Source organism: Tachyglossus aculeatus, chromosome 4, assembly GCF_015852505.1.
Source record: "Tachyglossus aculeatus isolate mTacAcu1 chromosome 4, mTacAcu1.pri, whole genome shotgun sequence".
Taxonomy (NCBI): Eukaryota; Metazoa; Chordata; class Mammalia; order Monotremata; family Tachyglossidae; genus Tachyglossus; species Tachyglossus aculeatus.
Genome location: NC_052069.1, coordinates 126,821,564 through 126,830,989, shown reverse-complemented (window position 1 = coordinate 126,830,989; position 9,426 = coordinate 126,821,564). Strand labels below are relative to the sequence as shown.

At 44.0% G+C, this 9,426-nt stretch overlaps 1 non-coding gene across 1 annotated transcript; it reads right to left on the bottom strand.

Annotated features, from left to right (window-relative positions):
* Positions 1 to 8,659: 8,659 nt before the first annotated feature.
* Positions 8,660 to 8,797, bottom strand: LOC119927974. The gene has a single exon (XR_005450937.1). It is a non-coding gene; the product is annotated as a small nucleolar RNA SNORA7 (small nucleolar RNA).
* Between the last annotated feature and the right edge of the window lie 629 nt (positions 8,798 to 9,426).

Sequence of the window (9,426 nt, the reverse complement as noted above, 5' to 3'; positions counted from 1 at the left end):
CACCCCCTCCTACCTCACCTCCCTTCTCTCCTTCTACATCCCAGCCTGCAACCTCCACTTCTCTGCCACTAACCTCCTCACTGTGCCTCATTCTCGCCTGTCCTGCCGTCGACCCCCGGCCCACATCCTCCCCCTGGCCTGGAATGCCCTCCCTCTGCACATCCTCCAAGCTAGCTCTCTTCCTCCCTTCAAGACCCTACTGAGAGCTCACCTCCTCCAGGAGGCCTTCCCAGACTGAACCCCTTCCTTCCTCTCCCCCTCCTCCCCTTCCCCATCCCCCCTGCCTTACCTCCTTCCCATCCCCACTGCACCTATATGTATATATGTTTGTACATATTTATTACTCTATTTATATATTTATTGTACTTGTACATATTTATTCAATTTATTTTATTTTGTTAATATGTTTTGTTTTGTTGTCTGTCTCCCCCTTCTAGACTGTGAGCCTGCTGTTGGGTAGGGACCATCTCTATATGGGACCGTCCCTATATGTTGCCAACTTGTACTTCCCAAGCGCTTAGTACAGTGCTCTGCACATAGTAAGTGTTCACTAAATACTATTGAATGAATGAATGAATGAATGAACAATGAGTGTATAGTCTAGAGGATCACATCTACCACCTGTGTTTCATTGTACTGTCCCAAATGTTTAGCACAGTGCTCTTCATACTGTTAGGACTCAATAAATACCTTTACTTGATTGATTGATTGATTGATTGATTATCCCCATGCTTAGCATTGTTGACATAGAGTAACTATCCTAAAAATATATTCTTCATCCATTCTCCCTTTCATCTAAACTTGATTTTCAAGGAACTAATTAAGAGCACTAACTGAATTATAGCATCCTATATATTTATGGACATCATTTATCCATGTATTATCTTTAAATCATATTTGTCAAGTGCCCATTATGTGTCAAACACTTTTCTAATTAGGTTAGACACAGTCCATGTCCCGCATGGGGCTCACAGTCTAAGTAGGAGGGAGAGCAGGAGGACTGAAGCACAGAGAAGTGAAGTGACTTGCCCAAGTTCACGCAGCAAGCATTTGGCAGAGCCAGAATTAGAATCCAGGTCCCCTGGCTCCCAGGACCTTGCTCTTTCCCCTAGGCCAAGCTGCTTCTCCAGTGGCTACCAATCAACCTACACATCAGGCAAAAACTCCTCACTCTCGGCTTCAAGGCTCTCCATCACCTCGCCCCCTCCTACCTCACCTCCCTTCTTTCCTTCTACAGCCCAGCCCACACCCTCCACTCCTCTGCCACTAACCTCCTCACTGTGCCTCATTTTCGCCTGTCCCACCATCGACCCCTGGCCCACATCCTCCCCCTGGCCTGGAATGCCCTCCCTCCACACATCTGCCAAGCTAGCTCTCTTCCTCCCTTCAAAGCCCTACTAAGAGCCCACATCCTCCAGGAGGCTTTCCCAGACTGAGCCCCCTCCTTCCTTTCCCCCTCCTCCCCATCCCCATCCCCCCCACCTAACCTCCTTCCCCTCCCCACAGCACCTGTATATATATATATGCTTGTACATATTTATTACTCTATTTTACTTGTACATATTTATTCTATTTATTTTATTTTGTTAATATGTTTTGTTTTGTTGCCTGTCTCCCCCTTCTAGACTGTGAGCCTGCTGTTGGGTAGGGACTGTCTCTATATGTTGCCAACTTGTACTTTCCAAGCACTTAGTACAGTGCTCTGCACACAGTAAGCACTCAATAAATATGATTGAATGAATGAATGAATTTTCATTTTCCAAATATTTGCTGGACTAGTTTTATTTATGATTTTCCTCCTGCCCCTTGGGCATTTATCCAATTTCCATCTGCCTGACTCCCCCATTAGATTCTAATTGCCTAAAGGGCAGGCTCCAACTTACATTTCTCTTTTTCTCTCCCAAGATCTCAGTGCAGGGCTCTTGGATTAATGGAAAGAGCACAGACCTAGGAGTCAGAGGTTGTGGCTTCTAATCCTGGGTCCCCCACAGTCAGCTCTGTGACTTTGGACAAGTCACTTAACTTTTCTGTGCCTCAGTTACCTCATCTGTAAAATGGGAATTAAAATAGTGAGCCTCAAGTGGGACAACCTGATAACCTTGTGTCTACCCCAGAGCTTAGAACAGTGCTTGGCACATAGTGCTTAAAAAATGCCATCATTTTCAGTATTATTATTATTTACACAGTAGGAGTCTAGTCCAGTCTTCTGAGTTACAGATGTCCAGTACAGAGCTCTGCATACAGCAGACACTCAGTGCAGTGTTCTGCAAACAGCAGATGCCAAGAATAGGGGTCTGGGCACTGCAGGCAACCTACAAAATGAATGAATGGCTTCCACATTGAAATTCAGGAAAATTTACACTCCATCTTCTCTACTGTTTTGCCTGCTGGCAATGGAAAAATAACATTTACAAGATGAAAGGAAACTATTGCCTGTTGCAGATGCTTATCATAAATTTACAAAATAGCATTACTTACACTGAGACTGAGAAACACCGAGATTATTTTGCAGGCTATTCCCAGGGCCAGTTTGGGCCTAGAATAAAGAAGAGAACCAAGGAGAGTCAATCGATCTAGGCCAGTCTGGGCCTAGAATTAAGAGAACCAAGGGGAGTCAATCGATCACATTTATTCAGTGCTAATTGGTTTCAGAACACTGTATTAAGCCCTTGGAAGAGAGTTGGTAGACATGTTCCCTCACTCCATGAGCTTACAGTCTATGGGGGAGACAGACATTAATGTAAATAAATTGTGGATACGTACGTAAAGTGCTGTGTGGCTGAGGGGATGTTGGAGGGTGAATAAAGGTGTCAGGATTTGGGCAAACCCAATAAACCCGATTTGAGTAGGGTGCAGGAAGAGGAAGATGTGGAGGGCAAAAGATAAATGAAAATTTTTGTTCTCTTGGGTCCTTGGAACTCTGTATAGCCTGCCACCTCTTCCACAAGGAGTTCATTCATTTCTCTGACAGATGTCATTTATGGTTCTTGTTTTCCAAAGTTGCCAGTGGCCAGGAAAATTCATCTTCTCTGAATGCACATGGAAATGGAAGGGAACCTTGATGCCCTAGGAGAAATGCATTGGAGTTATGGACAAGGGCAGAAACCCAGGAAGAGAGGATTTTCCATCCCTTCGGGGGCTATTTTCTGGGAATTTCCTCACAGTGAAAATGTTCTTTGCCTCTTCTGGTGGAATACTTAGAATTGACCATTTTGTCATCTTTTCTAAGAAGATAGTAAAAAAAGAAAAATCCTCATAATAAAACACGCTCTGTTGGTAGTGTCTAGTTTCTGAGATTGTCAGAGAATGTGCTGGCTTTGCTGAATTTGCCATTTTTCAGTGGCAAAGTCAATAGGGTAGGGTTATTATTGGCACTGGATGCTCTAATGAGTTGAGTGTTCTGCTCCACTGGTAACAGAAAAACAATCAAATAAATAAATCATGAAGTAACAGTCAATTCAGTTCCAAGAACAATATAATAGCAAAAAATTCTATTCCAACTGGATTGTTAGTTCCTTGTGGGAAGAGATCGTGTCTGCATGGCTCAGTGGAAAGAGCACAGGCTTGGGAGTCAGAGGTCTTGGGTTCTAATCCCGGCTCCTCCACTTATCAGCCGTGTGACCTTGGGCAAGTCACTTAATTTCTCTGTGCCTCAGTTACCTCGTCTGGAAAATGGGGATTAAAGACTGTGAGCCCCATGTAGGACAGCCTGATTACCTTGCTTATGGGAAGCAGTGTGGCTTCATTGGAAAGAGCCCAGGCTTTGGAGTCAGAGGTCATCGGTTCAAATCCTGGCTCCACCACTTGTCAGCTGGGTGACTTTGAACAAGTCACTTCACTTCACTGGGCCTCAGTTACCTCATCTGTAAAATGGGGATCAAGACTGTGAGACCCTTGTGGGGCAACCTGATCACCTTGTAAACTCCCCAGCGCTTAGAACAATGCTTTGCACATACTAAGCACTTAATAAATGCCATTATTATTATTATTATTGTACCTCCCCCTGCATTTAGAACAGTGCTTGGCACATAGTAAGTGCTTAACAAATACCAAAATTATCATTATTATTATTAACAACTCTACTGGATTGTAAGTCATGGGTTCTAATCCTGGTTTGGTTCTAGTCACTTGTCTGCTGTGTGACCTTAGGTGAGTCACTTCACTTCTCTGGGCCTCAGTTTCCTCATCTTTAAAATGAGGATTGAGATCATGAGCACCCCCATTGGACAGGAACTATGTCCAACCTGATTTGCTTGCATCCACCCCAGGGCCTAGTGCAGTGCATGGCACATAGTAAGCACTTAACAAATGCTCATTGCCCGACTGGATTACTGTATCAACATCTTTTCTGATCTCCCAATCTCCTATCTCTCCCTGCTTCAGTCTATACTTCTCTCTGCTGCCCGAATTATCTTTCTACAGAAAGATTCTGGGCATGTCACCCCCCTCCTCAAAAATCTCCAGGTGTTGCCTATCAAACTCCATATCAAGCAAAAACTCCTCACTATTGGCTTCAAAGCTCTCCATCACCTTGCCCCCTCCTACCTCATCTCCCTTTTCTCCTTCTACATCCCAGTCCGCACACTCTGCTCTTTTGATGCTAACCTTCTCACTGTGCCTTGTTCTTGCCTGTCCCGCCGTTGAATCCTGGCCCTCGTCTTACTTTCATTCAATCGTATTTATTGAGAACTTACTGTATGCAGAACACTGTACTGAGTGCTTGGGAAGTACAAGTTGGCAACATATAGAGATGGTCCCTACCCAACAGTGGGCTTACTTCTGGCCTGGAATGCCCTCCCTCTTCAAATCCACCAAAAAATCATACTTCCTCCCTTCAAAGCCCTACTGAAGGCTCACATCCTCCAAGAGACCATCCTGGACTGAGCTCCCCTTTTCTTCATCTCCCCCTCCCCTCTCCATCACCCTGACTCACTCGTTTTGCTCTACCCCTCTTCCCTGCCCCACAGCATTTGTGAATATATGTATATATCTATAATATGTACATTACATTATAACATGGCTTAGTGGAAAGAGCACGGGTGTGAGAGTCATAAGTCATGAGTTCTAATCCCTGCTCCTCCATTTGTCAACTGTGTGACTTTGGGCAAGTCACTTAACTTCTCTGTGCCTCAGTTCCTTCATCTGTAAAATGGGGATTAAGCCCCACGAGGGACAACCTAATTACCTAATATACCCCAGGGCTTAGAACAGCGCTTGGCACTTAGGAAGCGCTTAACAAATACCATCATCATCATAATTCTATTCATGTATATTAATGCCTGTTTACTTGTTTTGATATGTATATATATATATATATAATTATATTTATTTATATTGATGCTATTGATGCCTGTTTACTTGTTTTGATGTCTGTCTCCCCATGTCTAGACTGTGAGCCCTTTGTGGACAGGGATTATCTTTACTTATTGCTGAATTGTACTTCCCAAGCACTTAGTACAGTGCTCTGCACACAGTAAATGCTCAATAAATATGATTTAGTGAATGCATGAAATACAATAATTATTACTATTATCATTAATCTGAGTGCTAAGTGTAGTGCTCTGCATACAATAAGTGCTCAATAAACATAATTGGTTGATAATAATAATAATTGAGGGATTTGTTAAGCACTTACTATGTGTCAAGGACTCCACTAAGAGCTGGGCAAGATACAAGATCATGAGGCCCCACATGGGACTCACAGTCTAAGTAGGAGTGAGAACATGTATTAAATCCCCATTTTGCATATGAGGGGATTGAGGCCCAGAGAAGTGAAATGACTTGCCCACACAGCACGTAAGTGGCAGAGCCGGAATTAGGGCCACAGTCCTCTGAGTTCCAGGCCCAAGCTCTTCTTCCTTGTCATTCCTTGAGCTTAAATATTGGAGGAGAGCATTGTTCTGCTGTCCAACAGAGTCAGTCCCCCTTCAAAGCCTTATTGAAGACGCATCTCCTCCAAGAGGCCTTCCCTGACTAAGCCCTCATTTCCTTTTCTCCCACTCCCTTCTGCTTAGCTCTGATTTGCTCCCTTTTTTTCATTCCACTCTCCCAGCCCTAAGGACTTATGTACACAACTGTATTTTATTTATTTATATTAATGTCTGTCTCCCTTTCTAGCTCTCTGTGGGCAGGGCATGTGTCAATTTATTGTTGTATTGTACTTTCCCCAGTGCTTAGTGTAGCGCTCTATACACAGTAAGCACTCAATAAATATGACTGACTGACTGATTGACTGACTTCCTGCTATATTTTCCTTCCTCTTCAAAACCTCAACCCCCGGTCCTTCCTCTTGGTCAAAACCCTCCGAAAACCCACCTTTTCCAGGAAGTGCTCCCTAATTAATTTCCCCACCAAATCAACCATTTAAAATCAATTGGTTTTATTGAGCACTGACTGTGTGCTCCCTACTAAGAGCTTGGGAGAAGACAATACATAGAGTTGATAGATGTGTTCCCTAAGTGCAAGGAGCATACAGTCTAGAGGGGGCAATGGATATTAATAGACAATAAGATAGAAATCAATTACAGTTTTGTACATAAATGCTCTGGGGCTGGGAGTGGGGTGCTTAAAGGGCAGACAAGTGCTTAAAGGGCAGACATCCAAGTGCAAGGAAAACCAGAAGGGAAAGGGAGTAGGGGAAAAGAGGGATTATCAATCAATCAATAAATAAATAAATCCATCGTATTTATAGGGCTCCTACAGTAAGACACTGTACTAAGTACTTGGGAGAGTACAATAGAACAGAACTAACAAACATATCCCCTGCTCCTAATGAACCTATAGTCTAGAGAGCGAGAGAGACATTAATATAAATAAGCAACCTATAATATATAAAGATGTGTACATATCTATACAGGCTTAGTCAATCAATCAATCAATCAATCATATTTATTGAGCGCTTACTGTGTGCAGAGCACGGTACTAAGCGCTTGGGAAGTACAAGTTGGCGACATATAGAGACAGTCCTACACAACAGTGGACTCACAGTCTAGAAGGGGGAGACAGAGAACAAAACCAAACATATTAACAAGATAAAATAAATAGAATAGATATGTACAAGTAAAATAAATAGAGTAATAAATATGTACAAACATATATATATATGCATATATATACAGGTGCTGTGGGGAAGGGAAGGAGGTAAGATGGGGGATGGAGAGGGGGACGAGGGGGAGAGAAAGGAGGGGGCTCAGTCTGGGAAGACCTCCTGGAGGAGGTGAGCTCTCAGTAGGGCCTTGAAGGGAGGAAGAGAGCTAGCTTGGCAGATGTCGGGAGGGAGGGCATTCCAGGCCAGGGGTATGATGTGGGCTGGGGGTCGACGGCGGGACAGGCGAGAACGAGGCATGGTGAGGAGATTAGTGGCAGAGGAGCGGAGGGTGTGGGCTGGGCTGTAGAAAGAGAGAAGAGAGGTGAGGTAGAAGGGGGTGAGGTGATGGAGAGCCTTGAAGCCGAGGGTGAGGAGTTTCTGTCTGATGCGCAGATTGATTGGTAGCAACTGGAGATTTTTGAGGAGTGGAGTAACATGCCCAGAGTGTTTCTGGACAAAGACAATCCGGGCAACGGATTGAAGTGGGGAGAGACACGAGGATGGGAGATCAGAGAGGAGGCTGATGCAGTAGTCCAGACGGGATAGGATGAGAGCTTGAATGAGCAGGGTAGCAGTTTGAATGGAGAGGAAAGGGTGGGTCTTGGCCCTTTCATGTCATGAACATATCTGTGCAGAGGGGGAATTGTCATTCCCTAAAACCAGCCTTAGCTTTCAAGTATATATTGATTTATATCAACATCATCATGATGATAAGCAGCCTGGCTTAGTGGCAAGAGCAAGGGCTTGGGAGTCAGCGGTCATGGGTTCTAATTCTAGCTCCATCATTTGTCTGCTATGTGACCTTGGGTAAGTCACTTCACTTTTCTGTGCCTCAGTTCCCTCATTTGTAAAATGGGGATTAAGAATGTGAGCCCCATATGGGACAATCTGATTTCCTTGTAACTACTCCAGCGCTTAGAACAGTGCTTGGCACATAGTAAGCACTTAACAAATGCTACCATTATTATTAGTATTATTACCCCAGAGCTTACAGTTTGGGGGGGGAACAGACATTAATATAAATACATAATTTATCATATATAATGTATTGCTATGTACATAAAGGCTGATGGCTTGAGGGTGGGATGAATATCTAATGCCCAAAGGTCATGGATTCAAATTTATTTATTCACTTATTCATAGTTTCATGTAACCTTGGTTACCAATTGCATCTGTTTTTCCTTCTGCTCTATTTGTATACCTTTGTTTCTGCTCAACTTCCCCAGTTAGACCATTAGTTCCTCCTGATAAGCCTCCAGGCCTTTGACTTTTACCCTATTATTTAAATTATGGTATTTGCTAAGCTCTTATGATGTGCCAGGCACTGAACTTTAGCTAATCAGGTTGTCTTGTCTTATGTCCTCAAGTCGTGTCTGACCCATAGCGATGCCGTGGACACATCGCTCCCAGAACGCCCCACCTCCATCTGCAGTCATTCTGGTAGTGTATCCATAGAGTTTTCTTGGTAAAAATATGGACATGGTTTACCATTGCCTCCTCTGGTGTAGTCAGTTTGAGTCTCCACCCTCAACTTTTTCCCATGCCACTGCTGCCCAGCCCAGGTGAGTTTTGACTTGTAGCAGATTGCCTTCCACTCACTAGCCACTGCCCAAGCTGCGAATGGAATGGGTATGCCTCTGCTTGACTCTCTCTCCTGTAGTCGAGACTGGTAGAGTATTGGAAACTCTCCAGGTGTGACCCTGAGAGGAGACTAATCAGTCAGGTACAGTCAGTGTCCCACATGGGGCTCATAGTCTTCAACCCTATTTTCCAAATGAGGGAACTGAAGCCCAGAGAAGTGAAGTGGCTTACCCAGGGTCACACAGCAGACAAGTCATGGAGCCAGGATTAGAAACCAGGTCCTTCTGACTCTCGAGCCTGTGTTCTGCCCATTAGGGCATGCTGCTTCCACTGGGAATCTTTCAAACTGTATCCTGGACCAGCCTGTGGCTGAGTAAAGTTCAGATTTATCTTATGAGGCTCTCATTTCTTCTGTCTCCCTTTAAAAACAGTTGGAGACCTTAGTCTCCTCTTTCTCCCCCACTCTGTTGTTCCTCGTATGTCTGGATCTCTGCCGCAGCCTGCATCATAACTGGAGGCTTTGTTAACCACAGTGCAAATTAGACTCCTCCTCCTTTCCATCAAAGCCTGCCTTCCTTTGGCAGGAGTAGAAAAGGCCAAAGAACAGAGCTGAAGTTTGATTGATCACATCCTCCCGATTAGAGGAATTTAAATTATTGAGGATTAACTGTGTTTTTGTTTCAGGTCCAGTGTTGTAGGAAAGAGCATTGCTTTGATTTGAATCAGTCAATCAATCAGCAATAATTATGGAATGCTTA